We start from the raw sequence: 23,719 nt of genomic DNA on the forward strand, positions 1-23,719 counted from the left end.
AACGTACTACATTACATAATGTCTGTTAATGTTTCAATACACAGCCGGCCATATTTGCATTGCACTGCAATGTGTATTGAGTAGTGTACACACGTAACACGAGTCAATTTCAATTGTCTGTGTACAGCTGTGGTGTACAGTGAACATACAAAGTTAAATGTAAAGCTTTGAAAACCATACTGTCGATATTTCAGTACTTTATAATGTGAAAGTCTATCTGTATTTGTGTTGCGTGCTATTGTTTCCAATCGATCTATTTTAAATGGAATATGGTATTAATATAAATAAACTAGCTGTCCCCGCAAACGATGTTTTGCTATATAAATAAATTTTACGTAATTTCTAGTTAAAAAAATGTTAAGGGTGGACAACACTTATCACGAAAGTCCTTTCGAATTTCATGAAAAATAGATGTTGGCCGATTCTCACACCTACTCAATATGCTCACAAAATTTCATGAGAATCGATCAAATCATTTCGGAGGAGTACGGGAACGAACATTGTGACACAAGAATTTTATGTATAAGATTATCGTTATTTCTATTATTAGCTATTTTTTCGCTGAAAATTCCCACGAGAATTAAGAAAAACAGTAGGAAAGGATGATAAGAGAACTAGAGGAAGCACGGTCAAAATGCAAAGTCCAGGCAAGTTAGGATATCACTGGGATTTTAAATGGAGTTTTAAGCTTGGAGCTTGATTTTAATCACACTTATCCTAATAACATCAAAAAAAAAATCAATCAAATCGTAAGAAATGGAAATATTTTGTTACTGTTTATCACAAAGTAAAGTATTTCCTCCCATAGGTACTGATAAATAACTATTAAAAGCGACTGAACTCGCAGACAGAGTAATTAATGAAACAAGTTAATCTCCCAGCTTTTACTTTCAGCTGAGCCATATTGGATCCTGTAACACCAGGACACAGGGAACTATTGATTCAATTAGCAATTCTACAAGACGTTGTTAACATAATCTCATTTGCATACTAGTTGAGAACATGTGGACCGTTTGGAGACTTGCAGATGTGGCCACAAGCATTTGGCTGGGTTTAACACTGTAATAGGGTGAGGATTATAAACTTGGGATTCTTCTTTTAGGCGATGGACTAGCGATGTGTTTGTATCTGAATCTGAATTCCATCACTAAGCCAAAACCGTGGCTTTTTAGTCTTTTCGAGGCGCTCTGTCTAAACCGTATAAAGAAGATGCTTAAGAACTCGTATGTAACCGTAGAAGCTCCAGTTTGTATTAAACTAATTTACGCCAAATAGGAAATCAGACTTAGGTACCTTCATATGATTGATGGATAACAATCAGGATTAGTTTGTTATTACAGAGAAATAGCATCCATAGCAAACAGCAAATACACTATATATAATCACTAAAGTCGTCGACATAAATTTAAATCCGACATCAATCCGCATTTACGTGGGCAACCGAAATAGAACCGCGATCCGATCAACAGCTGATCAATCTAGTACGTACAGATCTGCAACGTGCAAATACTGGAGACGATAGATATAATAGAGAATACCTCTGTTAAACATCAGTCAATTAAAAAAAGAAGACTGATGGAGTTGTTGAATTAGAAGACAGGTAATGGAACGTTTATGAAAAAGTTAAAAATTTTCTGCATCGCTGAATTACTTTAGGCGATTATAGACAAAACCTCTGCTAAATAAAGACTTATGGAGTTGATGAATTAGAAGGAATAGTAAAACGGTATGTTGATGAAAAAGGGAAACCTTTGTGCATAGTACAATTACTAAAACCTATGCTGAGTACTGAATATATTGCAATTGAAACAAAGAATACTGATTGAATCATTCAATTTATAAGGAAAAGTAAAATAGACCATTATACAATGAAGAGTTGAAAAATGTTTTTTTTTTGTAAAAAGCAGCACTCTCGTGTCTTTTTTCCCCATATCACACATGCCCGGTGAAAATGCTGCGGTGTAGTTTGTTCCACCGCTTCTTCTATACATGCGCTTTGGAGCAGTAGTAGATATAATTAGATTTAAGTTAAGTGACTTCAATAAATGATATCTTGTATTCAATTTTGAAAATAAATTATTCTATACTATACGGTCACTTGGAATTTCATTAAGCAAATTTAGTATCATATGATACTCTTCCCACGCGTACAAATCCGCTGGATTTCGTATTCCTATTATTTTCCATCATCTTCACTTGTATATCTTTGTCCTTCTCACCAGTTTCGTTATAAATGCTTTAACAATTACCATAAACCTTGACCCAAGATGAAACCGAAACGATACCAGTTCGAAACTGGTTCCATCGCTGGTCGTCTACGGGTTTGTTGACATTTGCTTATAAACATGTGATAATTTCCGCGTGTCCACGACTAATCAGTCGTACCTATCCGGTTTTAAATTCCTTATTTTTAACTTAATATTTAATCTAAAAATCGTGACAGGTTGCTAGCCCATCGCCTAAAAATAGAATCCCAAGTTTGTAAGCCTATCCCTTAGTCACCTTTTACGATATCCATAGGAGAGATGGAGTGGTCCTATTCTTTTTTGTACTGGTGCCGGAAAACACAGGTCACTGTTATGTTACATATATTTAATATAATATAGTACTACCAATTAACTTCTTAATGGTAAGTCTTAGAATGAAAAAAGTAACAGTCGGTTACCGCGAAACTATGAAGTATAACTGTACTTCAGTTTCGAACACTGAAAATCTATTTACATCTATCACCGTGCAAATTGTAAAGTCAATCAAGGGATAGGCTAATAAACTAGGGATTCTACTTTTAGAAAATGGACAAAAAAAAAAAGCAGTGTTACTATTTGAATCTCAGTTTTATATTTAAGCCAAACAGCTGAACGTGGCTTCACATTTTAAGCTATCAGTTTTTTCAAGACTGTTGACTCTGTCTTGGCAAGGGATATAGACGTGACGGTATGTACGTACATTCTGGAGTGACTTAGCAAGTGCGTGCTAAGCTTTATCTTAGTAATGACTTAACTTTGAAGAATTTCAATGAGGTATTTCATTAGCATGTCAGTTATCTACGTCAGAATTAACTTTTGTACACTTTGTAGAGATTACCTACCATAAGATTCCAGCTATTTTCATTATCTCTCTCGCTGTTGTCGTTTTAATTAGTTCCATACCAAAAGAGTTATAAAATAGAACTCCATTACTTAACTCCACTGTATTTTTGTCTGTCCGTCCAACAGTCTGTCTCTAATATTAGATTGAAATAATTAAAATTTTCGTAGATGATATAACCGTGTCATAAAAAAAACAGAATGAAACAATATTAATTAAAACCTATTTATGGGATGCCAATTCAACAATTTTCGCTTATATTAATAACGGCAACAGGCAGACGCATGAAATCTTCAAAGAATATTCAGTAACTTTATTCACTTTTAAACTTTATAATAAACTTAAAATTTAAGCCTTCCAAAGGATGTATCATATACATATGTTCTTTCGCGATATTTTTTGTCATATTTTTTAAAAACATCCACATATTTAATTTTAATTCGTCTCGTGTTTATTGTTATAAAAATAAATATTTATCAATTTTAACTCAAGCATGAAATATTTAATGTTTATAATTACGTTTAAAAAAATACTGCCGTGCGGTTCCCTGCACTTTACAATAGGACCCCGTCTACCCCGCATGGTACATACCTTAACAATAAAAGCTAAATAGACGTTATTATATGTATGTTTATATAAAAAAAAATATATATAAACTAGTCTGTGACCGTTGCACTTGACTGAGCATCAGTAGTTACGCAAAAATAGTTGAAAACCGGTTCAGTCATGTGGTTTGATTCGTAACTGGTTTATTATGCAATATTGATAAACGCGGTGGCAACTTGGAATATTAATGGTGAAATATTGATGGACAGCAAGAAAATTGATTTACGCACAAACAAACATTCATGCCATGGACTAGACGTTTGGTCGAACGGTTGAGGGGCGGGAATGAAAAAGCGGTATGCACAAGGGAGGTGCAGGTTCGAATTCTGCCACGGCCTATGAAAAATTACCGTTTTCTGAGTTATGTATATTAGTTTGCTTGCTAACCCGTTCTTACGGTGATTACACTGAGGTTACAATTTACACGCGTAACTGCAGATGCAAGTTACTCGTATATATATAAAAATGTTTTTTTGTATATGTTCTACAACTTAACCAATGAGTCTGATAAAATTTGGTAACTCATATTGAAAAGAGGTAATGTTTGTAACTTTGTTTTTTGGGGTTAATCTTCTGAAATACTGAACCGATCATAAACATTCTTACATAGTTAAAAGAGTCATCTGCGAGTATAATAAGCTACATGTTTGTAACACGGGTGAATCCGTTGGGGGACTCTTGTAATGTTATAAAAACCAATCATATTTACCACAAATAAAGAAGATATTTTCAAATTAACATAAAATGTCAATGAAATCCAAGGGCCTTTGTGTAACGCACCCTTATAATGAACACAATATGTAAATACCGCCTTACGCTTTTAGATACTAACAAATAAATTAAATTTTTGTTTTACCTATAAATAAGCAAGAGAGGTATCGACCAGCGGATTCCCTATCTTACAAGAATCCTTGATTAATTACCCATGTATGGTGCATACTACGCGCAGACCGTGACTTTGCTCGCGATAATAAATGGCACAAAATAATGAATGGCTAGAAGTGGAACTCGCTTTGCCAAAACTACTATGCTCCATATGTGTAAAACAATTTGAAATACAAAATACAAATATTATTTTTAAATAGCGAATGCTGATTAAAATAAAATGATTTTCATATAGCGAACGCTGACTATGTTTTACGTAAGCGACTCGAAATCTTTTGATGGGCTTTCTGTTAATTCGTAAAAGTTGTTTATATTCGTTTTTTTTAAACTAGTTAAACTTATTAAGTTTTTATTCTTTACCGGGTAGAAAGAGCGAATATTCACATGACTAGAGCACTACGTTTAATTGAATGGTATAATGATGAAATCGAAATACAAATGTCTGCCAGAGATAAAATTAAAAGAAAAGAAAAAGTCACAAGTTACTTGTCTATCGGCTCAAAAAGAATCCCGAGTAAGTAATAATGCACGTAAGAATATTACGTCCTTTTTTAGAATGTTAAAAGCGTTACTTCGACGCTTCTCTTAAACGCTGTAACATTTATGCCAACGTTATTTTGAAACTGAGACATGACTTTTTTCTGCCTTTCTTTAAACTTAATTGGCTGGATGCTATCTCGGATTTTGTATTCGTTAATGAGGATTTTTTAAGTCCAACGTAATTGCGTATTTTATTTTTGCAACATGTATCATTCTAAGAATCGTTGTTATAATAAACTAAGCTCTAAGATTTTAACCAACAGTACTCTTAGGGATAGGTTTGTAAACTTGAATACTTCTTTAAGGCGATGGCCTTAAAGTTGCCTGTTTAAATTTCAATTCTATCATTGGGCCAAACAGCTGAACGTGGCAGGGATTTAGACGTGATTTGAATTATATTTATGTATATTCCCTTAATAATACGCAAGAAGTATGCAGGGATCGTGGTAAGTAGAAGGCTCGTAGAATCTCTCTCGAAGAATCGTAAGTATCTGCCCACTTCTCCGGGTACTAAAAATATTGATAAGTTATTTAAAACTTATCAAGTACCTACTTTCATTGTGCTCCTCTATCGATGAATCCAAACGCAAACCCTAACTCAAGCCGAAATTCAAGAAAATTTGTGAAATGGAATGTTCACTCAAAGATACTTTACCTTCAAATATCCAGGACAAAGTAAAAAGGTATATCCGTATTCATCATGATGTTACCACAGAGCCAACCATAGATTGTTTTATACTCAACGTTACATCCAATTGTTTGTCCTTGTTAAATGAAGAAAAATTATATGGGTTTTGTGGGCGTAAAAATCTGTTGAACAAATTAATATTCAAACGTTTCTAAATTATTCAAAAGAGAATGAAATTAATAACTATTTCGTTACAACGTCACAAACATAATAATTCCCATATAAAATAACAATAATTCAAACAAAATGAATTGACGTACATTTTCTTTAACCCCTCAGTAACTGTGGGCGTTATAACACGGTAGCGGCGATAAAACCCGTATGTGCAATTAACCCGTATAAGCATTAAAGATAAACAGAAAAGGTCAATGTTTCTATCTCAGTCCTATGAGGCCAATTTCTAAACATGAGACAGAGACAAGTGTATTAGCAAAATTGCGTAATTCATTTGGGATGTTAAATTTATTTTTGTTTATGTATATAAATAAGGTACCTAATGGTTATTCACATACATGAATAAATTCCTGTACCTGAATTATGTTAAAAACACACAGAAATTGGAATATTTATTCCGATTATAACTGATTTTAAACTTTAGCGTTGCATTATCCGCGGTCACAGAGCGACTGACCAACAACGAATCATTGTAACATGTTTCGGAACGTCCGAGATAAAATAAAGGTATGTCACGTGCACGTTTAATAACTGTTTTATTAATAAATAGTATTATAATTATAACATTTTTTGTATATGACCTTTTATAGAATTCATTTAAACTTATGTAATCAAATAAATAATTAAAAGCATAACAATACTAGTTCCGATTTTCGGAAGTTTTGATGTCAAGCGACGATAAAGTCTTTGCAAAATCGTTTCTAAAATATTAGTAGCGGAAAATTCGATGGATATGTTGTACAAACTTAATCGCACGTTAAACAAATGAAACAAGAGTTTAGCTAAAAATCGACCTAAAGTCTCAAAAATAATTTATCATCAATGTTAACAAAACTACGAGTACTTCTCTAACGTACTACCATATCGTTAATAAAAATATCATAATTGTCATACACTTCCTCTTTGATAACACACTCCATAATAAAGTCTATACTTACTCTATGAGATATCTTCTATGGTAACTGTTGCTATGATGTACAATATTGTAAATAAATGATTCAAAATGTGAACACATTAAAATGTTTTATTGAACAATAATAAATTCACATACTAAAATACACAGCTGTCAATCTGGTTGACATTATTCTGTAAAATATCTGTCGTTTAGCTAATGAAAATACTCGTATATATATCCAAGTGAGTGACAGTCACTTGGCGTTAGTTTAACAGAAGTGTGACAGTTTTTAAATAGGACATAGCCTCCCTTTGGCTGCTAACACTGCCAATCAGCGCTTAAAACTTTCCATTGCTCCAAATTGTTCGGGATTGTACCGAAAATATCACGAGTAATTCTCATTGAACATTGTAAAGGTTGGCTCTTTATTGTATAAAATGAGAAATACGAAACTTTTAAGCGAAAATGGCGTGATTTTGCCTTTGTTCTTTTTCAGTTAATCACAAATCTTTAAAATTCGGATAATAAATTTACTGTTACTAATTTAGTATCATAAAAAAATTAAAATTACAAAAAAGGGTTAAGAAGCCTTAATAAGATTAACAATATATTTCGATGTTTGATTTTCAGCAATTTTTTTTTGTATAAATATTATTAATCAACATGTTTTGCTTTCTATGTTAACTGTACAATCGGATTAAAGAACAGGCACTCAGATAATGTACAAGATCCGTTGATCTTTCAGAGGAACGGACTTCGGATTCCAGATGGGGCTACTTGAGTTTGTTTTTAGGGTTCTGTGTTATACATACATACAAATAACCACGTATATAACCCTTGCGATATATACGTGATAGACAAAGCCATCAGTCTTGAAAAGATTGATGGGCCACATTCAGCTATTTGGCTTAATGATAGAATTGAAATTCAAATAGGGACAGGTTGCTAGCCCATCGCTTAAAAGCAGAATCTAAGGTTCTGTATCAAAACAGAAATTAATAGTAGTTATGTAACGGGAACAATAATTAACAATTTTATTTCACCAATATTTTTTCAATTTAAGATATATTTCGATAACTGAAACATCTCTAAAACAATTGATGAAAACGTTATTTGTATCAAAACGATAAAACATGTTGTCAATTGAATATCTTTACTAGTTGTTACCAACGGCTTCGTCTGTAATTACCTTCTAAATATCTATATAAAAATATCGGTTAAGCTATAACACCGTAAGTAGCATAGTGCATCAGAGACATTTCATTTAAAATATCGTTTAAATATTTGTACCTATTCCTAAGTATGGAGTGTATGGAACCTTGATACTAAATTCCGATATGCACTTAGCTGTATTTATCTCAATTATGTGCATTTGCCTTCAATTGCTGTTCACTAGGCATACCATTGAGCATAGTGGACTTGTTCTTTTTTTGTTTAAACGATGTTTTTTTTTTTAAGTACACAGATGTCAGCTGCTAGTCATGTATGGCATTGAGTAGATTTTTTTTCTATAGCGTTAAAATCTATTTTAGTTTCTTTTTGTTGTTATTTTGAATATATTTTTGCTTACGTAGACCATACAATTACTGCTATACGGAATATTTAAAAGAAAATTATAGAGTGCAAAAAGACCAATAGGTATTCAAATGTTCAAAGCATTGGTATAGGCCATCTGGTGTTCGTCATGTGAACCATACCAGATACCTACTAGATTAGAATGTCGGACTCTGGTGTCCGATCAATCAATCAATCAATATTTATTGCAACCGATTTAGGATTGATATCTCAAACATTTTGTGAAAGTAATCGTAAAAAAATATATATAATTTTTAACAAAAACCTTTCGTTTCTTTCTGCTAATAATTTTATGTTTAAAAAATTACTTTTTTGCCTTACGGACGGCAAAGAAATACATGCAAATAAAAAAATCTTTCGTACAGTTAGCTTAATATATGTATATTATATAAGCATAATTTTTTTAGCACATATAAAATACCTCTGTAAACTTTATTACGTTATTCAACAGATCAAAGACAATTATTTACATTAATACCATTATTTTTTTTAATGATGTATAAATATTTAAATGTAAACCATTTCATATAAAAAATTATGCGAGTTACGAATGAGGAAGACAAAAATAAATACCTTTATCATTATAATGAGAACATGTGTTTTATGACCGGGCACAAATGTATATATAAACAAAATAAACCAGTTCAGATCGCTGCTAATGAAAAGATCAAAGTGATTCAGGTGTTTTTGAATGTAAAAACATTTATCTGTGAAATTATATTTGTTTGACATGAGTAGGTATTCGATGACTCCTAGCATGAGTATAATGCTGGTCTGATGGCAAATAAAGCAAATGTTTGAGCCAACCGCTTCCTTGCCGTGCTTCTAAATGACCAAAAATTCAACAATGTTTTTAATAAACTATTATTTTACCTGTATCTTGAAACTTAGGATTCTTCTTTTAGGCGATGGGCTAGAAACCTATCAATATTGAATCTCAATTCTATCATTAAGCCAAACAGCTGATCATGGCATGGTTCTGTCTAAACTGCAGGGAATATAGACGTGATTTTATTAATTAATAAGTATGTATGTTCAAATGTGAGAAATCAAATTGGTTTATTTGTGTTCTGTGAACGCAATACTTATTAAGAAAATGTTATGTTCTTAAGTCTGTCAAAATACTAATTAAAATATCATTAAATTTTGTCAGCTTATATAAAAAAATCGGTTCAATTAAAATAACGGTGTGTTTTTAATTGGAACATAACCTTATATTTTGAAGTAGGTCAAACAGAGATATATAAGTAAATAAAAATATCATCACTTATTATTTACGTTACCATTTGTAATGTCAATACGCGTGCCAAACATTTCGAAATAGTCCCGAAGTGAACTTCATATAGTAAGGTAATTACGATATATTATTGTCTAGGCAGACAATAATACAGACCGTAGATTATACTGTATAAACATTTATATGTATAATTAATTATATTTGTTATACTGTTAAATTGAATGTGAATTTATGTTTCTCTATTTGTGACAAAACGCTTTATCTGCTCAAACAGATATCTTAAAGTTCATTCATTCATATAATCACTATATTCCTTGCGAGGTAGACAGAACCAGCAGTCTTGAAAGACTGATAGGCCACGTTCAGCTGTTTGGCTTAATGATAGAATTGAGATTAAAATAGTGATATGTTGCCAGCCCATCGCCTAAAAGAAAAATCTTAAGTCTATAAGCCTATCCCTTTGTCGCCTTGAAAGAGGTCCGTTGGAGAGTGGAGTCTGGAGAGTCTGTCGTGAATGGTTCTATTCTTTCTTTTATTTATTTTTTTATTGTCGTATAGTGTTTAAATTTTAAGGTGTTTAAATAAATAAATGACGAGTATAGAAATATGGATTTCAAGAATATAGGTAGTATAATATAAAAAGCAAATGTGTTTCTATGTACTCGTATATTATCTTCTTTTTATGCTTTATGACGTATACTCATTAGATTTCCAACAAACTAATTAAAGATAATTGAAAATTAGCATGTTGTTTTACATGCTGATTTTTCAAGAATCTTTAGGTAGGTAATCTATAAATCTAGGGATATAGACATGATTATATGTATGTATGTAGGTACACACGTTAAGAAAAAACCACTTAACATCAAAGACCCACGATGAGTCGACTGTATCAGCGTTAGAAGCTAGTCAAATTATCAGTTTCATCTATAACACATGTTGTACACGAACATACTCGTACGAGTCTAATGTACCTAATCTTAATGTATTGACGTACATCCTCTGTCAGTTTACAGTCAAGGTCTCAGAATAAGATGGACATTGTTCAAGACCTTTTTTATAGTGTTACTGAGATTTTTTTTTGTATTGACTACCACTACTTGAGTGATAAGGAAAAATGTTTCGAAACGTTACAAAGGTACATATTAATGACAAGCATTACCTATGTGAAAATAAAGAAAAATCAATTGTAAATAATTTTTAGTTTATACATACAATCTTTACTACCTATGATTAATAAATACGTCTATATCCCTTGCGGAGTAGACAGAGCCAACAGTCATAAAAGACTGATAGGATGCGTTAAGCTGCGTGGCTTAATAATAAAATTGAGAATGTCATATTAATAGTATTTAAAAAGAAATGTTTTTTTTTTCAGAGATAGGTTATCTAGGATCGTAGAGTGCAAAATATATGTACTTGCAAATATGAGATTGAGAAAGCAATGAATTGTTACTAACTAACACACGATATAACATAAAATTCAATAAAATTAGACCACCTTCGCTACCGTCGGAAAAAAAATGCGAGTTCATTTTATATTTTCAGCCATTAGTGTTAACGGCTGGCCCTGTCACAAAAAACAATAGATTTACAGTAGAAAAAAAAATCGTCGAAATAATCCCACATTAGAATAGAACTAATACGATGTTCGTGTTATTTCTGTCCGTGTAGTCCGACACGTGTAGAGAGACCGAGTCGCGCGATACGCATGTTTCATTTTAATTTGTGTTACTGGCCGTATTTTTTAAATTAAAATGTGTACAACAAAAAAAAATTATTCCAAATCTGAATCATTAATAAAACATGTTGCTCAGATGGAGTTAATTCTAATTTTAATTTAATAAAAAAAAATTATTTATGTAATGAAATTTTTAAACTCATTTGAGATGTTTCTTTTAAAATGTCGCGGTCGGGTCTTTCCTGGCGTGAACGGGACTTTTTAGTACTATTAAAGTATAAAAAATATACTATTTAAAGTAAAAAATAATTAAATGCAGTTTGAGCAGTATAGGGGAGCAGTAAGAGAGGATATCACAATATTCCAATGGAAAAAGGCAGTAAATGAAATTTTTTGTATTATGCGCCTGTATTAACTAGTAGTTATATTAATCTGTAGATATTCGCCTTAGATCAGTTCATATATTTAAGGCAAACGCATTTACATATGACATAGCAAACACATAAACAATATGTAATATATAGTATAAACAAATAATACCAAAATGCCAACCTCATCACAACTTTGCTGTCAAACAAACGAGGTTTTCTAAACAATCGTAAAGGAACTATGGTTGTTAAAAACGTTACGAACAAAAATGTGTTTATAGTAACGCATATGAGGTGGCTTGGGAAAATAATCAAAATGGTTTGTGAAATACAGTAACGTAAACATGCGATAACGAATTTAAACTAGTTTAAAGGAGAAAGGTTACCGATTTAATGAAAAGACTGAGGACTCCCGCTGGCTCTTTATTCGTGCAAAGAATGACCATAGCTATCCAGCGTGGTAATGCAGCAAGTGTTCTGGACACCTTTTGCACCGAAAACCCTAAAGGGTTGGTTGTAATTTATACCTTTAGTATTTTGACAACGTTGTAACTTGATCTTTTTTTTCAATGCATATAAGGCATAACTATTGTAACTTATATTTATATGGTTACTTATAAATTAGATATAGATTTTAGTTGATTGATAAATATACTTAATAACGCAAGCGTAAAGAGAAAAATCCCATTAATTTCTCCTCCCTAACCCCTAAATCCCAACCCATAATCCCATAACATTACTTCATCTTTCGCGAAATTAAGCCAAGATTTCTTCAGTCTGTCCGTTCTACTTTATCTGTAGGCTTTTGCTCAGTCTTCTTCTCTTCGTAAGACGTGAACGAACCAGCGTAGGCGCCACTTTTACATTTTGTCTCCTATGTCATGTCACGGACATTTAACCTGCCACCAATACGGGACTTTGAAAGTGGGTGACCGAAATAATCTGAGTTGAACGTCGTAAGAGATTATATTCTGTAAGTACTTCGAATGAAGGGAAAGAATACTGAACGGAGTGGAGTGAAAACATTCAAAAAGCGATAGAGGATGTAAATGGGAAAGTGGAGACTGACAAATGCATAACACCGCCGCCTTCAAACCTCGATATCCGCTATATCTATGACATTTTATGTATTCTTATACAATTATGCAAAGATTTTACTATACCTGCCTGTATCTACTTAAAACAAAAGACTTTTTCTTTTTAATTTTCAAATTCTATTTTTGAAGTGTTCTCTACAAAAATTTTCATAGATACTTTTCAGAGTGTTTCTAAAGAGATGGCACCTAATACTAAGCGGTCGAACACAGGAACGTGGAACCAGAGCCATTCCCGTTACGTTTGACTGCTAAAGACGAACTAGTTACACATTCTATTTTTGAATACATCCGACTGCTCACGACAGATAGTTGGCGAACGGACTTTCTGTATTTTATTTTTAAAAAACACATTCCCTCTCTAAACCTTTTGTTGCACGTGCCGCGTGTTATATAAAAAAAAAATACGCTTTTTCTGCCAAATGGTATTGGATTGTCTTCTAAGAAATTTATAGGCTAAATTATGTCGGTAACAGCTGCTAGTTCATTAGTAGAAATCAGGGGATTCTCTTGGGTAATGGTTTGATTGACTTTACTTGGGTCTTATTTGCATTTAAGAAGAAGAATTGTTTGTCAAACATAGAGTTTTATAATTTTTAAACCAATTTAATCTTTGAATAATTTGTACTAATATATTTATATTTACTATAGGTACATAATATACATACTTTTTAATTTTTTGGGACCATCGACATAAAAAAACGAACCGCATATACCTACGTGGCTGAGTATTCATCCAAGCAAATTTGTGATTTATTATATTCTAGACAAATTGAATAGGTACTAAGGAGATACTATACAAATTGAATAGGTACTAACAGATAATTGTAAAGCCATGTTACCAGATAAATTTAATTACGTTCCGTAAGCGTATGCAGATTCGCTTTTAATTTTTTGCACCCATCATTACACGCCACGGAAACAAGTTCAACAAAAAAATGTATTGAATCAGCACATATTTTTTACGATAAAAGGATCATGCGGATAATAATAGACAGGAACGCCTTTAATGATGATTGAAAATAGATTGATTTAATTTCAAAGCATCAATAAAAACTATAATCAACCTTTGATTTTAGCAGAAAACGCTGATGAAGATACATTTTTCAGACATGTAATAAAATTTTTTAATAAAAATATATTCTACAGTTTATACATTGTGCGGAATTTACTTACAGTTCAAATTTTCTTTATTTTATTAATATAAAAACAACAATTAGTAAGCAAAAGATTTCTGAATTTCTGAAATTTATAATTTATTTCTTACGTCTCGATGGATATTAGGATTGTTTGTACAAATAAACGATGTAATACATCCGTTGTTATTTTAAGTTTTCCAAAAAATAAATGATTTTTTCTGTTCCATGCACTGCTTGCGCTTTTGAAATATTTGTCAAATGTTATATTTTTTTATTTAAGGATTAGAGTGGTAAGTGTATTGTATCCTAAGACAGATTTCAATAAATTTAAAATAACTTCTTTGATATTAAAATATACACGAGATCTAATTTGTCCGACATAAATGTTAAGTCAACACAACAACTGGAAATCGTAAGAAGATTAATCAGATCCTAATTTGCAATTCAGAAATGAAAATAGGTAAATGGAATAAATTTCGCCAAAATGAAAATATAATTTTCATGATTGGAATTAAAATTTCATCGGATCGGCGTTAATAATTAATAAATCTGTTAAAAAAGATCAATAAAATATTTAACATATTTCGGAAAATTAAATTGCATTTTTGAAATAATTCTTTTTCTTAATTTAAAAGTATCGCAATATTCGTAAAATGTCTACAGCGAATATTCAATTTAAATCGATCGGCCCCGAAGTTTTTCGGGTCTCATTCATCACGTTTGTGGTCCCTTCAGCCGTTAATATTTTACGAATAAAAGTTTCGGGTTCATTTATGAATATTCTATCTTGTCATATTATCATTTCTAAACTTACCTATCCGTACCGAAACATCTTAAAAATATTTATTTATCGAATAAATACTTACTTTATTAAAGCTGGTTCATCACAATCCGAGCACAAATAGAGTTGGAAAACGGGCAAATAAAATCACTATAAAGTTTCACTGAGATAAAAATCAATAATCGTCACACACGATACAATAAATGTTCAAAATGTATACTGAGGAATAAAATAAGGGTATAACACGTAAATTTTCGCGGGAAATATGTCGAGTGACAACGCGACCTTCCCACACGGCGGCTAAAGAGCGACTGAACGGGAAATCACCTACCTGCATTGCGTGCGCTGATCAGCGGCGTTGGAGGGAGACGGGTTATCGAGTTTTCCTGATGTTAGTGAAGGATGGAAATAAGCACACGTGCTCCAGTCTAGGGGTGAAGCCGTTTTCAGGAAGGGGCGCGTTATTACAAAGCTGAGAATGAATAGGCATGTATTTTGCATTGTGAAACGTCGGACAATGGACGGAGTTATGTCTTTTGTTGGTGAGGAAGTGCGGCATTTCGCTGGTGTCACCTGCTCCCTTAATGAACCCTGTCTTGTCGGCCGATTCAGAACTAATGTTCTTTTTTCAAATACTTCTTCATCGTAAAACTTTAAAAATATTATCAGTTCTAATTTTGAATCGATTTATGTATACCTATTTGGAAAGTTGTTCTTCTAATTTTCTGTTTTATTTTACATTTTATTTCTTTGCTTACTTAATTTCGAGATAAAATATAAACACTTAAGCCTTTAAACATTCGAAATCGGAATTTGAAATTACAAAAGCCTTAAGAAATAGAGACAGACATACCTACTTTGAGACTATTATTTGTTTGGGATTTAAATGTACGTTACGTGCGCGTTTAATACTCGTATCTGTATTATTTATAAATAGTATAGTGCAACGAAAAAAATAAAAATTAAACATTAAAATCAGTTAAAACCTACACATTTACCTATGGTTTGTATGTACAGGGTGTAGTCATTATTCTCTACCAGTGACTATTTACTACTTTGATCCATTAATTATATGCTTAGCATATTCCGCAATACATCAACAAAGTCCAGCTAATGGGTGGTGTTCCGGCATGCTTACTGAAAACAAACATGCTGTTTATAACACTTCATGTCAATGTCTGTTCATAATTGAACCGCAATTAACGGGATCAATATTATAACATGCTGTACAAGAAGTTATATTCGGGAATGTACAGTTGGCTACATAGAAAATAATATCATCTTCGTTACGAGGACGTTAGAGTTGGAAGGTCTAGATGAACGTACCTTGATCAAATGAGGGACATTCTGACTATAGGTCAGGTCAAGAGTGCCTTAACCGACGAGCTTGTATAATGAGAGTGATGAATCTGAATGAAGTGAACGAAGTATGCAGTGATTGCTGTAAAGACGTTATCTCTCTATCCTTGTGAAAAAAAGACGCGTTTTTATGTAATTTTGTAAAACTATTTTTGTGCTATATCAAGTTTTTTTTTTTTCAAACTAAATTAATTCCAACTAAATTAAAACGATAATTTCCTTTTCTCAAGAGCTCATTACTATTTACTTGCATTACCAGTAATTGCGGTTAGAATTACGTCAGTGTTACCCGACTGACCTTAATACAAAGGTCATTTTGGTTGATTTAAAAAAAAAACTTGAAATACTTAATATTTTTGTCTCTGAAAATGTAAGTTTACACACTTGGGATATTTTTAGGGAATGAGCTAGTAACCTGACACTATTCGGATCACAATCTATCATTTAACCACGCATCTGAACGTGGCATTCAGTCTTTTCGAGACGATTGACTCTGTCCACCTTGTAAGGGAAAAGTACGTGATTATATGTATGTATGTTGAAAATTTTGACCACAGTAAAACAAATGATACAAACCCACATGCAAAAATACTAGTACTGTTACGCTCATAACCGTTGGCCCAATTTGATGAAATTGTGTATGAGTATAGTTATTTATTCGAGGTCAAGACATTGGGATATATATTTTTTAATTTCTCACGAATACGAGGAAAACTCGTTTGAAGCTGACATTTGGCACGATATGTGGTTTTTTCAGTATTTAACGTATGTACAAAAGATGTTCTAATTCTAGCAAGTAATCCCCGAAATAAGGTTATGATTAATTAATCCGTAATTAATCATAAAATTATTTATATATGCGGTTGATTACTCAACGGAAGTCATAATTAAACTTTGATCGGTTTCGAACGACTGTTTGCGTTATAAATGTATTAAAAATATGCTACAAAATTTCTATTTCAATAACTTTTACACAGCTACCGCAACGATGGACATTATCGAGGGACAACACGGAATTATCTTAAAAATACACACATACATATTGTCACGTCTATATACCTTGCGGGGTAGACAGAGCCAACCGTCTCGAAAAGACTGAATACCACGTTCAGATGCTGCTTAAATGATAGATTGAGATCCGAATAGTGTCAGGTTACTAGCTCATTGACTAAAAGGAGAATCCCAAGTTTATAAGCCTATCTCTTAGTCGCGTTTTATGACATCCGTGGGAACGAGATGGAGTGGTCCTATTTTATTTTATAGGTGCCGGGAACCACACGGCACATTCCTGTTAGATTGTATTTTTAAAACATGGATTGGTATGTTAAATACAGTAATAATACACATCATATTATCTAGAATTAATAAATTAATAGGTAAATAGGTTCATAAATCATTTTAACGGTGGACTTAAAAGTATATCAGGTTTGTTCTTTTAATGCAATAAAAAAAAAACAAGAACCTCCTACTTTTAAAGTGGTTAATATCGTGTACAATCGTCCTTAAATCTAGACAGATAAATTGTTTAATGCATTTACTTATCGTGAGGTCATTTTTTTCCACATTAAGCGTCGCACCGGATCATCATTGTTCAAGTAATTATAATCTTCGGATCGACCTTCCATTGTTTTAAAAAGTATGGATGTAAAGCGCCGATTATAGTTCACAGAAGTGCCCTCCAAAGCATTGTTTTTAAGATATTAAAATTGAATATTAATTTTATACGCAAACTAAATATTGAGCCACAAAGAATAGTCGGTGGGTCCCGGAACCGTTTTCAGTAATCCGTAATCAGTTTCGTTTTCAAGACTTTTGGCTCTGTCTACCCCGCGAGGGATATAGACGTGATTATATGTATACATACATACATACATACATATAGTCACGTCTATATCCCTTGCGGGGTAGACAGAGCCAATAGTCCCGAAAAGACTGAATGGCCACATTCAGCTGCTCTGCTTAATGATGGAATTGAGATCCAAATAGTGACAGGTTGCAAGCCCATCGCCTAAAAAAAAGGATCGCAATTTTATAAGCCTATCCCTTAGTCGCCTTTTACGACATCCATGTGAAAGAGATGGATTATATGTATGTATGTAAGAATAGTGCTGTGGCGACATCATTAATGTCACACACCTGTCAATTATAGCGAAGAAAATGACGCGCTCAGCCAATAGCAGCGAAGATCTAAATCTAAATCGCGCAAACAAAGATTTCACGGATTGGAACATAAATACAACCTCCGACTCAACATCGCTTGTCGCACGGTTCCCCAGGCATCACAACTAGCCTGGCAGAGAATCTTCCCTTTTGTGGTCGAGCTGAATCATCGCTTTTACCAAAATCGCTTTGACGTAAGAATTGGAGGATGTTTGTTATTCTTACCTACCTGGATGGACCTACCTACATGGATAGGTATCCACCTATATTGTAGCAATTTCTTTTACAAAGATTACTTTCACCAACATATCAACAACACCTCGTAATTTACGCAGCCGAGAAATAGCGGCAATGCAGTTCCGTCACGGGGGCGTATTACCATAATTTTCTCATTACTCGACCCCCGGGCCAAGGCGGCCTTGTCGCCCGAATTCTCCGTGAGAACGCACGGCACGTTCCAACGACGAATATATATATTTCTTGCTTCCGCGAATGGGTGTTCTAGATTAACAACATACATACATACATATAATCACGTCTCGTTCGGGGTCGACAGAGCCAACAGTCTTGAAAAGACTGTTAGGCCACGTTCAGCTATTTGGCTTTAAGATAGAATTGAGATTTAAATAGTGACAGATTGTTAGCCCATCGACTAAAATAAGAATCCTAAGTTTATAAGCCTACCCCTCAGTCGCCTTTTACGACATCCATGGGAGAGAGATGCAGTGGTCCTATTCTTTTCTATTGGTGCCGGGAACCACACGGCACAGATTAACAATTGAAAAGATATTCTTCTATCCTGTTTGTCATCGTCATCTCAGCAGTTTCATTACCTTAATAGGGGAATTATCCAATGATATCAACTACTCGTTTGAATCGCGTACACTGCACATGGGAATTCGTAGAATTGTTTTATAAGTGCCCGTAGTGTTCTAAATTTAAAGAAGTTCGGTGTTAACTCTTTATATATGATAATGCGTTAACACCAAAATAAATGTGTAAAGATGAATGAAAACTGAAGACGCCGCCGGAAAAAAGTGGAAAAATAAATGTATGAAAGCGAACCCCGAAGCACTATGATGGAGGGTGAGAACGTGCAAATAAATAAATATATACGGGACAAATTACACTGATTGAGTTAGCCTCGAAGTAAGTTCGAGACTTGTGTTACGAGATAATAAATACTTATATAGATAAACATCCAAGACCCAGGCCAATCAGAAAAAGTTCTTTTCTTATCATGCCCTGGCCGGGATTCGAACCCGGGACCTCCGATGTCACAGACAAGCGTACTACCACCGTGCCACAGAGGCTGGAAAGATAAGAGAGAAAAAGAAAAAACAAACAAAAAACTTACCAAAAGTCGGTGAAACGTAAAAACAAAACAAATTCAGCCAATATTTAATTGTTTTACAACACCGTCATACTAATTGTGCCTAATATTTCGTCGGGTAATTACTGATGGCGTGACGGGGCGATACTAGAATATAGCCGAGACTGTTATTAGTGATAAATTACAAGAAGTTTTCCGTGGTAAGGTCACGGGGTACCCAAACTACTTTTACAAAAGTAGGCCAGGGGGACCAACGGAATCTTTTGTGTAAGGAATTAAATGAAATAATGAAGTAAAAAGATGTGTTATGTAGCAGTTAGCTGACTTAGTGTTAAGTTGTGTGGATAATTATAATATTTTTTATGGCTTAAATCGAAATGTCAGTTGTTTTTTCTCTACAAGGCGACTCTGTCAGCAACCGTTTATTTTAATAATTATTTCACTTCAAAATAATAGATATTCAATGTAAAATGTTATTTTGTAACGTAAAGTCTTAAATACTACCAATTATAACTATTGTTTTTAATTATAAACTAAGTAATAATAGGATCTAGGTATCTTTACAATGTAAAGGTGGACAATATGTAGGTTGGAACTGACTCCTGTCCGAATTTAGTCACCCTGTTAATTAAGGAAAGTCAGGTCAGTACCGAAAATCACACGGCACTACGTTAGCAATATGTTAATTTATAATCGTGAACAACAGAAACCCAACGCTGACTGATTGAAATTCTGGAACCCTTCTGTTAATTAAGATAAATGGATTGCGAATGACCATCTGAACTTTGAGGAGTCTATTACTTATTGCGTATACACTGTAGGCCAAGGTAAGATGGGAATTGAAATAACAGTTATTTTATAAAGGACCTTTTCTGTGAACAACTTATATATAGCCGTGTAACGACTATTCATGTGCCGTGCAGTTCCCGGCACCAATAGGAAAAAAGAATAGGACAACTCTATCTCACACGGATGTCGTAAAAGGCGACTAAGGGATAGGTTTATAAACATGAGATTTTTCTATTAGGCGACGGGCTAGCATCCCATATGAATATCAATTATATCATTAAGGCAAACAGCTGAACGTTGCCTATCAATCTTTTCAAGGCTTTTGGCTCTGTATATCCCTGCAAGGGTATAGACGTGATTCAAATTTAAATTCAAAACTTTATTGTAAAACATAGTGATTACATGTATGTATGACTAATAAATCACTTATTAATAAAGTGAAGAAAAGTAGAGAGAATTTATTGTGGAAATTAACTTACGTTAATAGAATAAGTAAATTACACTTAGAATATGGGAAGCGTCATTACAACTCGTATAACGATAACTAAACAGTAAGAAGCTGTCAAATCTCCGACAACAGCGACAAATTGACATCATATTAATTCTAAATCTCCAGTACTACCACAAAATTTGTGTTGATATTTTTGACCAAGATTAAATGCAATTGACACTTATTAAATCATATTAATTCATCGCTGGCCTACCAACGAAACAACAAGAAACGGACGGAAAACTATTTAAAAGTAATTTTAAATGAATTTGGAAAGATTGAAAAAAAAAAAAACAAACCGAATGTGTTTTAAAAAACTTATTTATAAAATAACGCATTTTCATCTGCAAGTTTATGAAAACAAAAACTTAAAACAAATCTTTTTTAATGTCACTGACACACAAAACAGTCTGTAAACTTGCAAGTTTTTGAAAACAGTCTAATTGTTTTTACATTTGCACATTTACATCGTCATCATTTATCATATTTAATTCTAAGTTACAAGTTAAATGTGAGTGATGTAATAGTAATTGTCTAGTTGTTTTATGATCGTAATTATGATAAACTATAAGGCCAACCGCAAGATCGCTCAGAAAATAATTTTAAAAGTGATTCATGCAGGAAACAATGTTTTTTTATATCCTCCACGAAAAAGATAAAGTCATTAATGCTTTAAATTATATTATTGCATGTACGGAAGAAATATTAATAGCTTTGGATATATAATTAAAGCTAATATTTTGATAAAACGTAAATTAAAAAAAAATATGGATATGCCGTGTGGTTCTTGGCAACAATAGAAAAAAGAATAGGACCACTCCTTCTCTTTCCCGTTGTCGTTGTAAAAGGCGACTGAGGGATTCAAATAGTGACAGGTTGCCTACCTGTCACTATTTGAATCTCAATTGTATCTTTAAGCCCAACAGCTGAACGTGGCCTATTGGTCTTTTCGAGACTGTTCGCTCTGTCTACTCCGCAGGGGATATATAGACGTGATTATATATATATGTGTGTATGCAAAATGGACCAAGGGTAACCATAGAAGGATTAGTGAATAAAAATAAATTTGACTACAATTTGTACACAAATATAAGTATGCTAGTCAATAATGCTACAGAATTGTTCACTGCTGAAAAATCAATTATATTTATTCAGTGATGTACTATAATAATTTTAAAAACAAAACCATACATTTTAAGTTTAAATAAAACGATTGTTTGTTGAAAGTTGATGTTAGTCCCGTTTGCGTCCTCTGCAGAGGAGCCCAGGGTTCGCTTATCACCAAGACCACGGTCCTGGTATGAATCAGTCAGATTGTGAAATGCCTTTTGACTAGTTCTTAAAATCATCTAACCCTGACTAAAAGTCAATACAAGTATATGCGATTAGAGGCCACTCTCATACGAGTTACCACTGAGTATAATTCTACATAAAATAATTAATTTCTTTTAGAATATCTGTAACAACAGTATCGTTTTCCACGCCACGAAGTGTACATTATAACAGATCGCACTGTAATTACTTTAAACAGGTAGGCGTTATAAAATTACAGCGTTTACATTTCCGTGTGGTTCTTGGCACAAATAAATAAAAGAATAGGACCACTCCATCTCGTTCAAATTGATGTCGTAAAGGGCAAGTAAGGGATAGGTTTATTAACTCGGTATTCTTCTTTTAGGTAATCTGCCACTATTTGAATCTCAATTCTATCATTAAGCCAAACAGCTGAACGTAGCATGTCAGCCTTTCGAGATTGCTGGCTGTCTACCCCGCAAGGGATATAGACGTGATTATATGTACATAATATGTTTGTATCTATGGCTTAATGATGGAACTGAGATTCTGCTACTGACAGGTTATAAGCCCTTAGAAGAATATAGAAGAATTCCGAGTTTATAAGCCCTTGAATAAATGGTTCAATAATGAAATTACATAACCCCTCCGGCAAAGAGGTGTACCTAATTTTATGTATGTATGGATTTGAGTTTGTAAGCCGATCATAGGGGCGTTATTACTCTATTTATATTATACTTAGGAGTAAGTTAAATCCGAACAAATTATTATGATTCTCCAGTTGATTTGACGAGGGTAAGTTGCCTAGGGAAATTTCGGTTATCTTCATCTATGAAGGCCTGAAGGCAAGTTTATAATTACCAGAAGCTCATTAGTAGACATTTCAATCCGAACTCACCTGAAACAAGGAATTAATGATATATTAGAAAAAACTAAATTTGTTAACACAAATCAATATTTCATTTCAAAATTGTTTATGTTTAATACTCTAGAAGCGGTTTTATGCGAAGATTTAAAATAAAAAAATGATTTTTGAAAATACGAATTCAATGTTAATATATTGACTGACTGACAGGTTAGATACAACCGTTGCTACTTGGCGTAGGAAGGTGCAATTTAGTATGAATTCTTTTTAGAAGTATACGAGAAGAAATAAGAAGAACAGCACTAAGAAATGATATCTAGAAATTACCACGGCAACGCGAAATATTTTTTTTGTAATACTTTGGTGCCGTGTGGTTCCCGGCATTATTGAAAAAAAGAATAGGACCACTTTATCTCCTTCCCATGGATGTCGTAAAAGGCGACTAAGGGATAGGCTTACAGGCTTGGGATTCTTCGTTTAGGCGATGGGCTAGCAATCTGTCACTATTTGAATCTCAATTCTATCATTAGGCCAAACAGCTGAACGTGACCTGTCAGCCGTTCAAGATTGCTGGCTCTGTCTACCCCGCAAGGGATATAGACGTGATTATATGGACGGACGGTGTTAAACGCGGGTAGAGCTACAGAAATAAGTGAATATTATGGTGTCAATGATTGTTG

At 33.2% G+C, this 23,719-nt stretch overlaps 1 protein-coding gene across 2 annotated transcripts in view; it reads right to left on the minus strand.

The window, feature by feature from the left end:
* LOC106142970 (pseudouridylate synthase RPUSD2) overlaps window positions 1–23,719 on the minus strand; it is a 332,895-nt gene that overhangs the window by 122,000 nt on the left and 187,176 nt on the right. The window contains exon 1 of one of the 2 annotated variants that reach the window (XM_013344931.2): window positions 14,836–15,045. The exons of the other annotated variant lie outside the window; for it this stretch is intronic. The gene's annotated coding sequence lies outside the window, so the exon portion shown is untranslated. Of the gene's footprint in view, window positions 1–14,835; window positions 15,046–23,719 lie in introns of those variants that run through there. 2 annotated transcript variants of the gene reach the window in all.

This window comes from Amyelois transitella, chromosome 2 (genome assembly GCF_032362555.1).
Source record: "Amyelois transitella isolate CPQ chromosome 2, ilAmyTran1.1, whole genome shotgun sequence".
Classification (NCBI taxonomy): Eukaryota; Metazoa; Arthropoda; class Insecta; order Lepidoptera; family Pyralidae; genus Amyelois; species Amyelois transitella.